This window comes from Centrocercus urophasianus, unplaced genomic scaffold (assembly GCF_019232065.1).
Source record: "Centrocercus urophasianus isolate 14NV4802_14NV808 unplaced genomic scaffold, USGS_Curo_1.0 seq_9, whole genome shotgun sequence".
In the NCBI taxonomy this organism is placed as follows: Eukaryota; Metazoa; Chordata; class Aves; order Galliformes; family Phasianidae; genus Centrocercus; species Centrocercus urophasianus.
Genome location: NW_024885532.1, coordinates 19179926 through 19199741, shown reverse-complemented (window position 1 = coordinate 19199741; position 19816 = coordinate 19179926).

Here is a 19816-nt window from a genome sequence, read left to right as displayed (position 1 = left end):
TTTCCTCAGAGGAGCATCCTAAATTTCTTGCAGCTTGCTGTATTGCTTTTCCAAAAAATTTGCTACCTTAAGTCAAAAAACAACATCAGATGTTGACTGATGGATTGATCAGGACAATAACAATTCAAAAATATGCTACACTCAGGCCAAAATTTTGTCATGTTTTGACAAAATGTCATCCTTTGGGTGAACTTTCCTCATTATATACTCATTGTAATACAAAAACATGCCTCTAACTTCAAAGATACCTGCCTCCAAGGCTCAACCACCCCTCACTGAGAATGCACTCTGAATTTTTTAGCCTATATCTTAAAGACTGAAGCAAAAGAACTTTACACCAATCAGAACAAAAGTATGTAATGACTAGAGCCACTCAGGCTCTACCAATAGAATAACTAGTATGAAAATGACTTAAGAGAGGGGAGAATATTAGGGAAAATGCCATTGCAGATAAGGAGGGAAAGCACGTTTGAGTCCTGAGGTCAGTTTATGTACGGAGCCTCTCTTCCCTCCCATAGGGAGACCTCCCGGGTAAGATTCATACACTTGATTATGCTGAGTGGCTTCCCAGGAAATTTAGTAACATCTATGGAGTTGTTATATAACTTAGCACACTTCTGGCCAGGCTGCATTACTCTTACTTTTCTGTATGTGGTTTGTATTGTTCTTGGTTAATCTCACATGTTTTGCAGACAGTCAATAATCACCAGCAATCCAAAAGAATCTGCAATCCGTTGCTAACAAACTACACCATCGAATAAGCTGGCTGTGTGAGTTCTGATTAAGTGCAGCCAAAATTGCTTCACTAATCTAGCTGTGTAAGTTCTGATTGAATGCCACTAAACAAATTATGAAGGTGTCAAGAATGAACTCATGGAATGGTGCTAGACAAATTGGGCAGTGTGCTATTTGTGAATCCATAATCAAGATAGTTTAGATATTGAATGTGAGCAGACTTTTAGTGCCAAATTGGGCATCACTAAGAACATTGCTGATTAACATGACAACAACCCCTCCCAAAATGTAATACAGTTCTGCCTCACAGTCAATGCATAAGTTCTGTATTTGGGATAATGATTATAAGATATCTTGTGTATTTTCAGGTCATTTTTTTTTTTTCTCATTCTCTAGCTTTTAATCTGAAACCAAGGCAAAAATTGTGTCCTTTTTCTAATTGTTTCTAATTGTTTTCTTAGATGTTGTTTGATGATATGGAGTAGGTGTTTCTTTTTAATTACTGTGGAAATGATCACACTTGAAATATAGGTGAAGGCATCAAGTCTGAGCTGAGACCATTCAAATTCAGTTCATCTACTGTTATACCTTAGAGGAAGTAAAAAGAAAATAAGCTATGTTTAGCTCAGTTGTTCGTGTCTCAATATAGTGATTAAAGTGTATTCTGGAAAGATATTATTTCAATAATAGAGAAAACTCATCACAGCAACAAATTTTATGTTGTTTATATATTGAGCTACAGTTAGAAATCCTAATATGCCTGCAGTATAAAAAGAAAAAAAAAAAGTTATGAAGGAAAATAAATATTTCATCTTTGCAACTGAAAGTACAAAGAAGAAAGATCTGACGTATTTTATACATTAACTTTACAATTTTTAATTTTTGTATATTTATATACACATGTATGGATACATACGTGCATGTAGTATGTATGTGAACATGTCTGTAGGCATGTGTAGGGAAATAAATTAATAGAATTCTTCATTTATGAAAGAGCATAAAATAATAGCTTCATTCTCAATAGCATCTTTTTTTAAATTACAGTCAGTCCTACAAAGATTCATTAGTTTTCTGTAACTATTATTTATATCGAGTTGCAACTGGTTATGTATGTGTAATGAATATCATTAAAATACAGTAAAATTTTTCATAAGGAATCTCAGTTATGTACAGTGTATGCTGATTTACTGTATATTACAACTTCTGTAAAACATTCTCCTAAATTTTAATCTTTTTTAATGTTCATTTACAAAATGAAAATAAAAAGCTCACAAATAACGAATTAAAAGAGAATACTATGCATCTCAATAAATGTAGGAAAAAGTGTTGTCTTTCAGTGTCCTCCTGAAAATAAGTATTCTGTAGAGGTGAATGACCAATCACATCACCTCTGTAAATTTTGTCAACTGCGGAGGGATGTCTGTGAAGGAGAAAGTAGGCAACTCAGCTCCCATTTAGCTTATGTAGCAAAATTTTTGTGGGGGGGCTGCAGTGGTGTTCTCTGTGAGCAGAACCCAGCAGCTGCCCAATGCTAGATCAGGGGCAACTCCACCTTCTCCAAAGGGATCTGACAGAGCCAAAGATGAGCCATGAGCAACGCTATTTGCACATCCATACTTTTCAATGAGATTTTTTTTTCTTGTATCATTCAAAAAATTTTATTTCACTACTCACATCTTTTAGAATATTCAGAACAACACGAACAACAGATACCTCAGTCTAAAAGTCACCTTTGATTGATAATAATATAGTGTATTACTGCAATATATTTTATCTCCCTTAACTATTTCTTAAAGGATGAGAGGATTTTTTAATTTCTATTTTGAGATAGCTTAATTTCCTTAAAAGCTTATTATAAAACCATTTCTTGAAAACTTTTTGAAAATCCATGCTCACTACCCACATGAATAATCTCATCACGCCTCTTGAGTACTGTAAAATAATTCCAATAAATTTTTGAAACATAATCTCTTTCTGAAAGATAGCTATACTGGTCACTTTTCTTTCTGTTCATACGCCTCCCTTAGCTTGCGATTCTCTACTAATTCTACTGTTAACTCTATGTTCTACATATTTCATATACGTAGACATTAAATTGGCAGATCTGAAATTTTAGAGACTATCCTTTGTTGATTCATTAGAAATTATTTCACTTTTTTTTTTTTTTTTTTAATTAAGTTATGTAACAGACATTCAGGATTTTTATATTCCAGTTCAATTTCAATGGCAATTAAATGTAATTTAAGTTCTAAGTTCTGTCAAGGTATGATACAGATAACAATGACAAAAGAATAAATGACAGTTCCTGCTTTCAGAGGAGTTGAAGCTCCCTTTTTCACGGAATCATAGAATTATAGAATGGTTTGAGTTGGAAGGGACCTCAATGATCATCTAGTCCTTGAATACTGACCAGCTTTCTTTGGCCACTCTTTCCTTCGTGGTTTTACCCTGCCAAGCAGTTCCCTGAAAAGAGGTCCTTGTTGTAATGTTTATCTATTTGATAATTGATTCAAAGAATGTAGCTTTATTCATAAACCCATTAGTCTCATTCATGCAATGTGAATAGCATCTAAGATAAATCCAGTTTCAGCAGATTGTATCTCAGGCTACCACCACTCCTCATATTACCCTGACATGTATATGCAGATGGTATGAGCAAGTTGGCTCCTGCATCCTTAAGAAGAAAGAAGAATAAGAAAGAAATAATAACAAAATCATGAACTGATTGGAAAGGGAGAAGCATGATTTTGCTAGAATTCATTGCTTTCCGAAAATCAGAATGTTAGACAATGATCGAAGAGTTAAAACTAGAAATTCAATCATATCTATTCCAGCCAAATAAATCTACAGTTTTTCTTAGGAACTTGCCAACTCCAGGAATGCTCAGGCTTCCAAGTCAACTAGTTACGAAGTGTATTCCCTCGAAGCTTGCAGAAATTGTAGCAAATATCATCCTGGTTTTGTCATTTCTACCTCTTACGCTCCTGAAACAGATCATTACAGGAACTGTCATGTGCCAACTGGAGAATCATGAGGACTATCAACCAGGTTTCTGACCCTGAAACCAACCAACCTGACATAACCATCACCCTGTTATAATAGATTCCGCACTTTCCTGCTTGCTTCAATTTCAAATGAGAAAAAAACAAAATATTTTAACTATTAAATTGATTTATAAACTAAATTTTCTTATTTCCAATAGCAATCTCATATCTTTTAAATAAACATTTTGGTACATAAAAAAGGATTTTAAATAGATGGAGAATTTTTTTTACACAGGCAGATGCTGATAGAACAAGGGGAAATGATTTAAAAATAAAAGAGAATGGATTAGATTAGATGTGAGGAGTAAATACTTTACTCAGAAGGCAGTGAGGCCCTAGAGCTGGCTGTCCAGAGAAGCTATGGATGACCTTGGAGGTGTTCATGGCCAAGCTGGACAAGACCCTGGGCCAATGTGATCTAGTGTGTTGCATCCCTGCCTGTGATGATCAAAATAATCTCTAAGGTCTCTTCCAACCCAAGCCACTTCATAATTCTTTGAAAAACTAAAGCATCCTGGATGTGGCCCTGGGTAACTTGGTTTAGGTGTACTTGCCTGAGCTGGAAGTTTGGACTAGATGGCCTCCATAAGTCTCTTCCAATCTCAACCTTTTGATGATTCTGTGAAAAAGTTAGATTTACAGATTTATAGTCTGTGAAGTACTAGGGCCTTTTTCTTTTTTTTTCCTTCTATATCTCTGTGAGGAATGTGGAAGGACACAAAGCAGAGGGAAGATGCAGATATAATAAACAAATAGAAAAAAAAAAAAGAGGCATACATTGCCAGAATACTTCCTAACTTCAGAAAGTTTTCAATATAAGCACTGTTCTGTAATCTCTAGAGACTTTATAGATCTCCACAGGCTTGTCTCAGTTTTTTTATGCCAGATTTCCTTAGAGAGTTCACTTGAGCCTTTAAAATAAATGTTCATAAGGGAGATTGTATGATACAGTACTTCATTTTTGTTTCAGTGTCTCGGTATCTCAAAGGAAAACCAAATTAATCTATTTTACCTATCAGTCGTGATGTTTTCAGAATATGTTGTTGATGCACTACCACTGTGTTGTTGTATAAATAAATTACCATAACATCAGAAGTTAGGAAGGGAAAAAGTAGATGGTAAGGTGGGAAATACTAAGACACAGTAAAATATTGTAAAGGCTCATAAAGCTTCTGCTCAGCTTCTCTCCTTCTTTTGTTATACAAATATCTGTTTTGCAGTAGAGCGTCTATGTGTTTACAGAATCAATCGTTCAAATAAAAGTAAGTAATCCATTCCTCACAGTGTGTTAAATGTGGTCTGGAAAGCTAAATATTTTCCCAAATCTTTCAAGTAGTTGTTGCTTGAAAATATTGCTACTTTTTTTCTGTTTTGTTTTCCTACCCCCTTAATTAACTGTTAATTGGTATTTAAGCTGGAAGCTAACAGAGAGATGGGAAAAAAAAAAAAAAAAAAAAAAAAACCACACAGAAAAAATAAAAAATAGAATGAATGGAACCTCTCAGTAGACAAGTCTGTTTTCTTATCTGTGATCGGTAATCACGTAACACGGTAGCATTTGCATGAAAGGAGCAAATATTTAGCTCTTTGTGTTCACAGCCTTCTCCCTCTTTCTGTATGTGAAAGGAAAGAAAAATGGCATATTTGGAAGATGTGTGCAACATAAGATTAATCACTCTCCTACACCTCTTGCACAAGGCAAGCTGTAAGTCTCTCCATGTACTTACTGGTAATAGTCTGCATTTAAATGGTTATTTCAAGATAGGTTTAACTTTTGATGTATTACCTTGTCAGCCTCTTGCGAGGCCTGTACATAACAAGGATGCAATGGGTCTTTTTTTTCACCTTTCTGCATCAACTAAACAGCTGACACTTTAAAATCCTTTTGTGTTGATATAGTGAATGATCAGCACAGATAAACACCCACTGAGTGCCCAGCTTTCCAGTAAATCAGAAAGAGGAACACAATGGGTAACTGCATTTTCTAAGTAAGACTAAGTAAATGTCTCGAAAAGTCAATATGAGTCATCAGCTCTGGGGCCAGGTGTAACAGTAGCAGCATCATATATAACCTTTTGCATAGACTGATCAAGCTCTGCCGTAAAATAAATAAATAAAAAGTTAAACTGCCTTCTGCCTTAAAATAAATAAATAAATAAAAAGTTAGACTGCCTTCTGTTCCTACTGCCTCTGTTTTTAAAGCTTGTTACTCTGACCAGAAAAAACCTTTAAATTTACATCCTGTATTCACAATCACTTCATGGACAGTTATGCTAGAGCATCACTAACTTTTACCCACAGTAGATCATGGATAAATGCTAAATCAGATCCAGGCCCTGAAATGTTAAACATATAACTCCCCTGCAGTATATATTTTGTTATGTTTTGTTTTGTTTTATATTGTTTTGTTTTATTTGTTTGCTTATAGAATCTTTTTTTTGCTTCACGTTTACTTAATTACCACTTTCATAATTCCAGAACCAGTTCTTCCCTAATTTCATACACAATTTCATATGCAGCACATTCTTTTTTTAATAATGCCTGAGGACACAAGACCTGTTGCATTCATTTTGCTTGAAAACGATGTGAATACATTGACAAAATCTATGAGTTTAGTCTGGTGCATTCAACCTTCATCTAAATCTAAATGTTTTTCAATTGATTTAAAATGCATAAAAAGCTTTGGACAATGTGGAGCTCAGATTAGTGGTCAGTACAATTGAGAAAATCACATAAAATGGCATACTGAGGTCCAAAACATTACACTGGTGAGGAATTTGCATATTGCACTGTTTTTTGTTTGTTTGTTTGTTTGTTTGTTTTGAGGAAGGTAGGTCATTTCAAGGGTTTTTTAAAAAAATTATTATTATTATTATTTTATTACAATGATCTAGTCAGATTTATTTATCTGGAACTGAGTTATTGAGAGGAAAACAGTATTCCTCAAATTTTCAGTGCTGGGTAAGAATTACATGGTGGATACACTGCAGCACAAATACATAGAAAGTGCATTATCTCTGGTTATTCTTCTCTAATTTACTGCCTTTCATTATACCATAGGATTTCACTATTTTTTTCTTATATTAATATCTTCAGTCTGTTGTGAAAAATACTTTTAATTATAGTACTACACACAACTGCTTGACCCATTTGAACACACAAAGAAACATATCAAACCAGAACAACTAATTTGACTTTCCTTCTTTCTTTTTAAATAATACTCTCAAAATAGTTTTTATTAACATTTCATATTTTTGATCCCAGTAGAATTCCTTTCTTTTTGTTTTAGAGAAAATTAATAATATAAGGTGATGCATGACCAGAAATATGATGCTGTCAATAACAAACATTAATTAACAAATTAATTAGACACAATTTGTTTTTTTTCCCTAAGTGAGAGAGGAGTTCTTCTATCCTGCTAGAAAACATAAACATACTGAGTAAGAATAAATATATGCATATCTGTCCCTTAAATAGCTGTACCTTACTATACTTCCTCTAGGGTTTATTTCTCCAGGGTAGACACAAATCGTTTTCTTAAACTGGCTGACCCGCCCATACTCCATGATTTGCCAAAAATAATTTACTCTCACTTTTTTGCCGTAGTAACTGCAGAAATAGCATAACCACTCATGGCTTTGGCTCACATAGAAACCCAAACCACTTTGATGCAATGTAATAATTTATTATGAGCTACATTTCCTCAGACCAGATGCATAATAAAGTATATTAGATGTTCTGCCCTCTGTCCTGACAGTGTATTTTCCACCGTGGATATACACTGAATACCTCTTACTCTTTCCTGAACTGACATGAGTACTTCCTTAATGTTGAGTGTGTATGTATTGTAATGCAAATAAAGGAAAAAAGCAAAGAAAATGGAGCACAATTAAGAAGACAGATTAATTTCCCACATGCTTTGAACTGTTTTTCTTGTTTGTTTGTTTGTTCTTGTTTCTTTGCAAAATGCAGGGATAGAGTGAAGAAGTCCCAGAAAATCATTTTCTTTAATTATTCTTTGCACATTTTTTCACAATAGTAATCAGAAAATTATACTCTATTGTAAAATCAATATATTGATATATTTATTTTTGTTTTTATTTTTATTTTTACTTATTTGTATTTATTTTTATTTTATTTTGCTCAGAAGACTGCTGTCTGTGTTGTTATCATTTCTTCTCAGGGGGAACAGATATAAGGCCCTGGTAAGTCATCTGACAGTCCATCGTCAGGCTCTCCTCCCTGCTGCTCAACTGGACTGTGCATCTCACTGCAGTGTTATGGTGAAGCCTATCCACCTTTTGGATACTCTCTCCCATTATATTTGATTTATTAGCTTCAGTTCTAATTATATTGTATTACAGTGTGCTATCTAGCATTCCGATAATAAATTTAGTAAATTAGTTTGTTTCTCCTCAGATCATTGCCGCTGTTTTTAATTGTTTGAGGTCCCCTGTTTCCCTTTCCTGGAGGTACCCCGCTAGTCATGGAACCGAGCTGATCAAGCCCACAAACCATTGACACTCAATAATGTTTGACCATAGAAGTAAATATTATCTACTTCTGTAACACTGGTGGCTGTCAGGCAATAGACCAAGATAAAATCTTCCTTTTATAACATTCCCATGTATCACAGCCTTGCCATTTGTGTAAGCAGCATGTCAATGCTGTTTTTACTGTAATAAATTTCTCTGAAACAAAAGTCGTTAGGATTCTTAAATATCTCAACTGGAAATGATCCATATGGATAAACCAAAATGTGGCAGCTAAACAAGCTGAATGAACATGTCTTCATTTATGTCACAAAATCTAAATTCTTCAATCACCTTGCATAAATTTTCCATGGTCATTTGTTTACTGAAATTATTTTGAACTACCGGTAGATTTCTCTTAAGGTTTGTGTCAGCTTATTCCTCTTTCTACTTCAAAAACATCACTGTTCAGCAGTGAAAAAGTTCTGTTGTGTCACAGACCCAATTATGCGCTGCAGTCCAAAGCTGCATTGCCCTTTCATAAACAACATTGCTAAACAGCACTTGTATTGAATCTGTTCTCATCTCATACAACTTAATGGAAAGAACAGGTGCCCTAAAAACCTATTCTTTAAAATTGAAAAGGTACAAAAATTTTATTTTGTTAAAAAAAAAAAAAAGGCGGGGGGGGGGGACGGACAAGGGTGGGAATGGTGTTTTTTTTTCTTGTAATTATTGTGTTCTTTTTTATTTTGGTGTTTAGTTTTGGGGTTTTGTTTTCATTAAAATAAATAAATAAATAAATAAAAGTAAATGTTTTTCTATGCAGCAGGTGGTTAGAACGAATACCACATAGCTTGTCTTTCAGAGCATCACTGTCTACCTAAAGAGGATTGCTATTGCCTCTCTCAGACATTCTGAGATGAACTTTTCTTTCTTTTCTCTCTCCATTTCATAATGTTGAAAGCTGGACCTCATGTACAGGCAACCTTGCATGAAGTTCTCTGATGAGCTAATAGTCCCTTCTGGTTTGGACAGTGATGCATTCTATTAATAATTTTGATTTTTTTTTAATTTTTGTTTATTTTAGGTAATTGCACATTAAAATAATTAGATCTTGTTTTCTGGCAATATTCACATTCCTTTTAGTGACAATTCATCTTTCTTGCTGTTTGCTAAAATTTAGAGAACTATGAGAAATTATCACTACCTATTTAAATATCAACAACAGACTCAGGGGAATTTATTTGAACATGCACAAACCTTTTATCTTTGTTTTCTCTAGTACATTATCTGCTTCTGCTTATGCATTTATGTGTGATCTTGGACTGAAAATTCATCAGGTTAAGTCATTCATTAATCTATATCATCTTAATCAATACAATGTAGTAGAACAAACCAGTGAACAAATAAGAAAACCACACAGCAGCAACAGAAATACTCCTTATCAAGGAATCTGTGAACTTCTCAAAGCCTCCTAAGCATCTACAGGATGTTATAATTTGGGCAGATAATAGATATAAAAGATAAAGATTGGCCTTCTAAAGTAAATAGCAAACTTCCCACTGACTTCATGGAATCCAAGATTTTATTTCCAGGTTGCATAAATGTAGAGGGAAAAATAAATAAATAAATAAATAGATAGATAGATAGATAGATAGATGCATACATACATACATACATAAAAATCTAAATTGGCAACTAATATTAGTCAGAATTAATAATTCAACCAAGTATATTTAAGGGAATTGTCCAGGAAAGATTTACACCATTCATTTTAAAAGAAAGTAACACAAACTTGTAATAAATGAGGTGGTGGCTTTTTTGAGTTATAGCTGTATAAAAATATTTCCCTCTGGATAGAGGTGTTACCTTTATTGTGTAATAACAGTCTTCAATCTCGGGCTTCAGGCATTTCATCAGGATCTCAGTAAACGGTCTACCTTTAGGACACTATTTTATCATTATTGCCCTTAAAACTAGTTACTATTTATGTGACAGAACATTTATAGTTTTGATGGTTTGGCTCACTGAAGATAGTCATGCTACTGAATAGCCAGTAGTGACAGATACAGTTTCTTACATCAAACTATTAGAAGAATAAGCTGTTTTATATGTAAGAGATTGAGTGTTTTCCAGGAATGCTAAACCAGTTCATCATGATGTTCAAATTTGTTTTTTAAAAATTTTGGACAACAACAAGAGGAAAAAAAAAAAAGAGAGTGGAGAGAGAGAGAGAACAAGAGAAAAATTCAAGTAATATTATTTTTTTCCTCAAAGGAAAAAGGTAAAAAGGTGGGTGGGAAATATAACTAGTATAGTAAGTAAATGAACTGAAGGAAACAAAATGTGATGTTCAGTCATCTACAAAATTTCTACAATTTACATCTACAAATTTCCTACTCCTAACAAGCACCTTCAGAATCCAGGGTTCAACCATAGATTTGCAAAACTATAAAATGTTCTGGACAGTTAATATGAAAGAAGTACATAAGAAACAAACAAACATATAAACAACAACAACTAACAAGAACATGATGTTATAATTAATTTAACTGTGTTCCACTCGCATGTTAGTGCCCATCTACCACATACAGAATATTTACTCTACAGGTGATATACTACATAGAAAATATCAGCAAGAAACATGTAACCATGCCATTGTACTGCTGATATTCTCAGAAACAAAGCTAATTTAGTACGAAAGTGACTACAGTTCTAGTCACATGTAGAACTGTAGTGAATTAATGTTAACTAAATCCTTGACTACTACAGAATTTTCATAGCGACAAAGTATACTATTTCTTTGTGAATACAGAACTTAAAATTACTAAACTAACATATTTTTACTTCTTTTTCTGTTTTCCCTGATTTCTGATGTAATAGGTTTATCTCAGGATTTTTGTATTTGGATGTGAATTTGTCACCCACAAAACCTTCCAGTTCTTACAAATAAACCAAGTTCTTTTTAATTTAATTTTAAGAATACGCCTCTATTAGTCATTCTCCAGGTTTGAAAAGCTTTTTTTCTGACCCACTAGCAATACCAGAAATATTAAAATCTACACATATATTGTTTTCAGTACTTTTTCATAACTTAAATAGTAAGTGGAATTTTTCTTTTCATGTGGTTAGGAAGAACAGTTGTGTTTTTCTTTAATTGTTACACTTACATTTAATTCCTTGCTTTGCATTTCTCATTAAAAAAATTTTTGGGGGGGTAAATAAAGGCCTTTGGTCTTTCTAGAGATTTGGAAGATTTTTGCCATTAGGTAGAATAGGAATGAAAAGAGTGGTCTTGCTGAAGAGTGGGACCAGAATTCTATTTCAAGTTTATAATCTATCTATCGCAGGAAAGAGAATAAGTAGAAACTTTTGAGGAATCCTAAGAGCATTTTTTTGCAGAGGGAAAATCATGATCTGAGCAGTGAGAGATTTAGACTATCAATAGTAATGCTATTCAGACCACAGAGAAATTAAAGAAATATTTCAGCTTTCTCTGAAGATGCGACAATCTTTCCCTGATTCTGTAGGAAGTCTTGGGGACTGACATTCTCAATCAGCTGTAGATGTTTAATGGTACGTTCAAGAAAGAAGCAGTTTAAGTTCTTTCTTTACTTTGCCTAATTGAAAGTTACATCATTCATTTTCATTCTCTAAATACCTCTAACATAAAATCTTGTTTCTCTTCTGCTTACTGCTTTGAGTTATTGATATTATTTGTTGCTCAATGTGAATGCCAAGGCCAAGGAGTTAGACTTTGGCAAGATGAAAGTTGTGCTTGTACTGAGAGCAACAGTGAATAGAATACATTTGACTTTGGAACTAAGCAGATTTATCTCTTTATAGAAAACCTTCACTTTTGATATTTTATTTTCTTTTAATAGCTATTTTTAAGCTTGAGGAACAAAATATACAGAAAATATCTATATTTCTTTTTAATAATATATACATGAAACTTCTATTTTGGGAAAAAAACTAAAATTTAGAGTAAAAACAGTTTATATAATACTTTAAAGAAAAATGCAAATTCACTTCTCTAAGTTTTTGTCTTGCTTTCTTGTGTTCTGTTTTGTTTTTTAAAAACACAGCCATTTTTTTATCTATAAATTATAACTTCAGCAGTTCTTATTTCATTTGTGTTTTGTTTTTAGTCTTGGAATAGTGTTGCCCATATTTCTGTTCTGCTTTCATCTACCTAACTCGAAATTATTCTTAAATACTTAATAATTTATATAATCTGTTAGAGAAGTAAAAAAATGTCCCTGCTGAACTACGACATCTATCACCAAATTTATCATTTTTGTCATTACTTATGTTCTCCTAAATTATTTAAAGGGATCATTGTTATGGTAGTTACACTCCAATACTTAGTGGCATACAAAAAGCATTTCTTTTAATACATCCTATCCAATATAGTGTAAACAGAACATTAGATATTTTAATGAGGAGACATTTTGAGACTGCTTAAGGGAGAAACAGTGAATATAGTTCCATTTATGAACTACTCTACTAAAAGTGGCCCTTAGTACCACTGCAAATCTATTTCCTCTGTGGCAAATTAAAGGTCAGGATGGAGCAGGAATACATTTATATTACATTGTTGTAATAGATCTGTAGCCTGTTAACTGAAGTTTCCAGTACACATCTATGTTAGTTCTTGTAGTGACAAAATATTTTTGAATGTGTTATAAGTATAGCAATAAAATATAACTCTCTGATACTGTGTTTATTTGCATATTAAATGTGATCAGGACTTCTGTCCTACTCATATTTATTTCAGTAGTACTGCATTATACAAGTAAGAACAGAAATGCAAGGAAACATTTTTGCTAAACTGTTTTGTTACTTTGCTTTTCCACCTTCATTCAGTTTATTTCTTTTCTTTGTCAGCTTTTGACATACAGCATAAAATTTTCAGAAGTGCCTAAGGGCCACATTAAAAACAAAAAAAGGACTGAGGTATCTGAAATGAGACTTATTCTACAGATACCTACAATGAAGAGAGTGATCCTGAAAAGAGCAGCGCTACCTCTGCAAGCGTTATATGATTCAAGTGTAAAGTTTTCTAGGCAATTGAAATATATACCCCAATCTTCACAGACTTGAGTTCAGTATTGCAGTTTTTTGGGAATACAGAAATCAGACATTCCTCTACCTAAATCCCTCTGGAGTTGGCTCTGGGAAGCAATCTCAGAGTATGCATAATACAAGAGATACAGAACTGATGTCTTTCAACCTGCCTTAGCATTTCCTGCTCCCCTCTGAAGTACTGGTGGAAGAGAAAGAACCCCTTATATTCTGATCAGAAATTTCATCAGGTTGCTTCTTTTGCTATCTCAATTTCTTAGCTTAATGAAGAAGAATTATACCAGTAGATGACACACCATGCAGGGAGATCACCTTCTCTTTTTCTTTGTGGAAGCCATGATACTATTCACACCCTGATTCATTTCACCAGAAAGAGGTAGCAAAATAATCTATAAGACAGCAGTTACTGTGAGTTTAAGTCCTTTATTTCAAGGACCAATTAGTATTTAGACTAAAATGTCATGGCTTCCAACTTAAAACAAGCTTCATTTTGATCTCTTTTAAGCACTGGAGTGGCACTCTCTTATTAAGATTTTAGTTGCTTGTTGGGGAATTATTTTCATAAATTATTTAGGGACTCCTGAATGTTTACATCTGCTCATAAAATAGAGGATATTTATGAAAAGCTTTGACTGCACTAACTACATTAAAGAATGTACTGCCATATAGAATGTAACAGTAATAATATTCAGTATTAAGAATCAGAATCATAGATTGGTTTTAGTTGGAAGGGATCAAAAATCATTTACTTCTAAACCCCCTGGCATGGACAGAGTTGCCAGCAGCTAAATCAAGCACTAGATAAGGTTGCCCAAGTTATACAATAAATATTTAATAATGTATTGCATCTTTTTTGGAATCTTCGAAACTATTTGCTTTAGATAATTTAGGTTATCTTTCCTCTCTCATTTTCCTGTATGGTTCTGCTAGTAATACAAGTGGATCACACAGTGAATCCCAGATTGCTTGATGCTGCAGAGGCAGTAGCAGGTGCTTCTGTCTCCTTTCAGAGAAGATGAGCAGCAGCCAAATATTCACCTTGATCACAGAACTGGCAATGTCTGCTGCCTGAACCTGTCAGCTCCTGTGTAGGAGCAGGGGACAGTGATGGGTACAGTTTGGGAACTGGCTATTTCTAGCAGTCAGTATATAAACCATACAAATGAAGACTGGGCTAGCAATAATCTTTCGAACAAAGTCAGACTGATTTCGGTGATAGGAGCTGTTCTGTCCTAAGAACTGCGTGTCACTACTGAGGCTTTTAAAACATTGATTCACACAAGTATGCACTTTTAAACTCCACCAGTAATGCGCAGAATCAAATTACTTCTCTTTATGAGAAATTTATAATTCCTTACTGGACTGAGTATGGCATGTGATCTCCTTTACAAAATTTGCGCAGAACATTGATTTTTGTTGTTATTCTGAAAGATTCAGTAATTTCCTAATAATGAGCAAAAATAAAAAACTTTTCCACAGCGGCAAATGAGGCATAGTGAAAATCTTTTGCTGGCCCAGAAACTTTGATGTTAAAATAAATTTTATTCCTTAGTACTTTGTTAGTGGATGGATATACATTACTGATAGTGAAGGACAGCAAGACGTTTCTATCCTGTGTGTAGTCAATTGTAATTAATAATTATTAAAAAAAATATGACCCTGAAATAAAATATGTGCTGCATTTGTACTTTCTGATAGTAAATTTTTAGAATGAGCCCCTCAGGATCCTCATGAGTAAGACCAGTATAATATTACTGTTGAGATTTGACTGCTCAATGACTTCAACACAGCACAGAACCAGTCAGAGGGGGTGCATGAGCTTAACAAACAAACAAACTAACTAACTAACTAACTAAAAAAGCAATGAAGTCAGGGAGCTTGAGAGCAAAATTTACAAAATGATTTCTCATGCAGTTCACCCCTGTGTCATTCCCTCCCTTGAGTGTCAAACAGTGTTATAAAAGCAGTTACTATAACAACGCTAATTAATTATAGTGAGATTTCATGTGTTGCAGTAAAAATCTAAGCCACAGCAGTCCTACTTTATGTCATAGCCAGTGGTGTAAGGCAGAGCTATATGATATTGAGATCAAACATAGCACAGTAATTACCAAGAAAGGCCATCTTGTGTCAAGGCAACAAATTCATATCTACCTTTATGTTTTGAATACATGAATAACCCTCAAAAATACTGAAACTTTTTGCACAGAACATTAAAAAACAAATTGAAACTGTGTGTGAAACTGTGAAAAAATGGTAAAAGCTTTGCAGAGCTATCCCTCTTAAAAAAAACTTGTTTGTCTGGGATCCAGACTTCTGATGGATCTAAGTCAGGGGCTAAGAGACACCAGGAATTATTAAATAAATGTGAAATCTGTCTTGTGATAGGTGACGATTTAATGCTGGTCCAATCATTAGATTGAGAAAAGTTAACATGAATTATTCCATATCAGTGAAAATATATCTGAGAATTATATAAACAACAACTCTTACCAAACTTAACTATACTAAGAAAGTATGAATGCTGTAAAAAGATAAATGTTTGTTCAGGGAAAATTAATACTCTTTTTTCATGATTGTTGATGTTTTATATGTTTTTAGTGTTATTATTTTGTTGATTTTGTGTGTTATTTTTTTCCTTCTGAATAAACTTTGTGATAAGAGAGTTTCACTTTAAAGTTATATTGCTCACAATGTGAATTAATTCTTATTGAATAAATAGTATATCTTAGAGTTATTTTAAAAGACTTCATATTTTTAGGAGATAATATTTTAAGTGGCGCCAGTGTGTTCATTTTAATATGTCCAGAATGGTCCACAATAAATTTATGTGCCAATGACCTAAAAACTGAAAGATGGAGGAGAATGCTCACTCATATAAAAATTGCTACACTGAGCAAATAATTATATATACATACACAATACATACAATTTAAGGGATGCTTTAAATATTTTATATGTATGTGTATTTAAGATATCTATTTAGGGTGATCTCATATATCGGAGCCTATGTTTTCACTTGCTAAAAGTTGAAATAGATGTATGCTTGTTGGATTGTTTTCTGCAAGCTTATTAGACTCTCTTGGGTACATTTTGGCTGCAACCATCAGCAGCATTATAGCCTAAATTTTCACTGCAGTAGTGTAGGAGGCAGCTAATCAAAATCATTAAGTGAAAAAGAGACAGAAGCCTGCAGAATAACCATGTCAGTTTTAGTACTTTTTTTAGTTCTGTGTTGGACATTAATGTGGACCTGATCCATTTTCAGAAGTGATACATATTTCATTGTTTTGATCATTCTTAGCTCTCAATCATATTGTACATTCTTATCACCGAAGAAATTATAAAATTTAAAAAAAAAAAATTGTTATTGGATGTAAAAAGACACCTGCAAAATGAAAATAATATCTATAAATGTCATTTAGAAATTTAGTGTAGATGTTCAGTAAAAGTTTAAAAATCCATAATCTTACTTTGTTGTCTTTTCATATATTGAATTGTGTTTTTACTTGAAGTGTCTTATTGTGACTTTTAAAAAGTCATACAAGTTTGGGATATATCAACTGTAAGTAGGAGTTAACTTGGAAGAGCCATCATGAAAAGACTAATCATTGGATTTCACATCTAGAACTGTTATTCTACATCTTAATGATTGCACAAAACTTCATCTGTCCAGGTGGCAGATTTTGTCTATGTTTGGTCACTTTCTCCAGCTGATATCACAACATGCATATTGGTTCATTATATGTTCACATCTGATTTCAGATCCCAGCCATCAGAACCACCAGTAAGCCTAGGGAAAATAAATAAATAAATAGATAGATAGATAGATCAATAAATAAATAAACAATGAATGGTCCAGGGACAAGATTCCAAAGGCCTAAAACAAAGACTTTTCTTTTGCTAGGAGAAAAACCTCAATAATTCATTAGTTCATTGGCCAACATTGTCTGAATATTTTGAGACACTGGGATGCATAATTCTCCAGTGAATATGGCTAGAAATACTGACCAGCTTGAAAAGTACACTTCATTCTAGTAGATGTTTATTTGCTGAGACCATGGAGCAAGCTTCTTCTGGTAAAATTGACTTTCAGCAAAATGTAAAAAAGGAATCAAATTTATGAACTTCAAAAATGTGTATGACATGTCAAAAAACTTTATTCTTTTGATCAAAACACCGGGAGTTTTTTTTTCCCAATGAAGAGGGCATAAAGCAATTCATGGAGATGACAAGTTAATAGTCTTTGTGCTGTCGTATATTATCTAACCTGTGCATTAAAGACTCTTTGTTCATTTATTCAAATGACATCGGTCTCAATATCCATACTTGACCATTATCAGAATTGAATGCATATTGAATACCTATACTTAAGGCAGCTTCATCTTCAGCCAAGGACAAATAAAATGATACCTAATGTTATAATCTTGCTTAATATGCCCCCTGCCAATCATTTTTAAGTGTATTTATATCTTAACATACTTTGATACTCACTACCCTGAGATTTTACAAATCTTTATAAAAAAATCAACCTGCTGCCAATTTCTCAATAATCTAGCTGGCTGAGCATGAAGTAAACATATTTGCATGTTCCATGTTATTTTATTTGATGACTGATGAAAGCAGACCTGCAGAGAAGGACTTGTGCGTCCTGGTGGATGAAAATTTGGACACAAGCCAGTAGTGTCTGCTTGCAGCTCAGAAGGCCAGCAGTATCCTGTGCTGTACAAAAAGAAGGGTGGCCAAGAGAGAGAGGAAGGGGATTTTCTCCCTCTACTCTGCCCTTGCAAGACCCCATATGGAGTACTGCGTCCAGGTCTGGGGTCCCCAGAAAAGATGTTGGAGTGGATCCAGAGAAGGGTCATGAAAATGATCAAAGTGCTGGAATACCTCTTTTATGAAGAAAGGTTGAGGGAATGGGTCTTTTTTAGTTTGGAAAAGAGAAGGCTTCAGGGAAACCTCATAGTGGTCTTGCAGTGCTTACAGGGAGCTTACAAGCAGGAGGGGGACAGAATTTTTACACAGTCTGACAGTAATAGGGCAAAGGAGAATGTCTTTGAACTAAGAGAGGGGAGATTTAGGTTAGATGTTAGGTGGAAATTTTTTAGTCAGAGGATGGTGAGGCGCTGGCATAGGCTACCCAGAAAAGCTGTGGATACTGCAAACCCGGAGGTGTTCACAGTCATGTTGGATGGGATCCTTGACAGCCTGATCTAGTGGTTGGCAACCCTGCCCATGGTAGGGGGGTGGAGTTCTATGTTCTTTTAGGTCCCCTTCAGCATAATAAATTCTATGATTCTACGACCAACTTCAAAATGCTTTAACTTGTTATGATACAATTAAGTTGTACCACAACAGACAAAATTGTCTGCTGCAAGGAAAGGGTTCTATTGTTGCTATCTCTTGTTGTTCGTTTGTTTGTTTTTATTGTAAACTGATTTGTTGTTGTCTACCTTACCATGAACTTTCATAATTGTGACCTTCCACACTATCACACTATAGAACCAACTTTCAAAAAAAAAAAAAAAAAAGGGGAAATAAGACATCTTACCCTGCAGTTCGGGAAAGAGAAAGCCACAAAGCAGCGCTGTGTAGAGAAGCGCCCTCTCTGGAGCTTCAGTAGCAACTGACATGGAATACTGCCAGCAAAACACCTGCTATTTGAGCTTAACAAAACCTACACTCACTAGGTATGCAGATAAATAAATATGCACTTTTACTGTATAGGTGATATTTTTTTTCAGTCTGCAAAATATTCAGTTTCAAGCTGCAGTGGGATTTGTTTAATTCTGTTAAAGTTATCAACATTTTAATTTCTCTCTATTCTCCTATATGCTATTTTCTGAAAACTGCATACTTTGGCATAGATTAATGAATCTGCTACAGAGAAGCAAGAAGCCCTAGGTGACTCGTTTACCCTTCCCCAGTAGGGTATCAGCTGCCAATTGCCCCCACTCTGTGATGACTTGTCCTTCTTCTTACCTTGTCATTAAGCCAAGACTGCACACTGTAGGAGCACAGGTAAGCATCTGCCTCTCTAATCTCTGCCAACAGTTCTCCATTATCAGCTGCCAGGGGTGCTTCAAAGAACTGTGCACAACTTCCTCCAGATGCATACACCAAGTGCTTTTAAGTCTACAGCAAATTCTGCCTTTGCAACAGAGGGAAATCTCAAATGTCAAATATTTTTCCAGAGTTTCATTTCAACTCACCATGAAACACAATACAAGTTTATGCACTTTTTTTCCCCATCTTAACTAGCATATACTCCCAGATTGACTAAGTGCACAAATTCCATAAAAATAATAGAAATATCTTTCCTTATGAGATGATCTTTGCGTCACAAAATTAAAATGGTAAGATAGAAGCCATTGGTTGTCTTTAAGATATTATTCATTCATTATTCCTTTCATAAATGGAGAATAATCCCTTACAGTATATCATAATTTACTGCAGAAATTGAGAAAAACAATT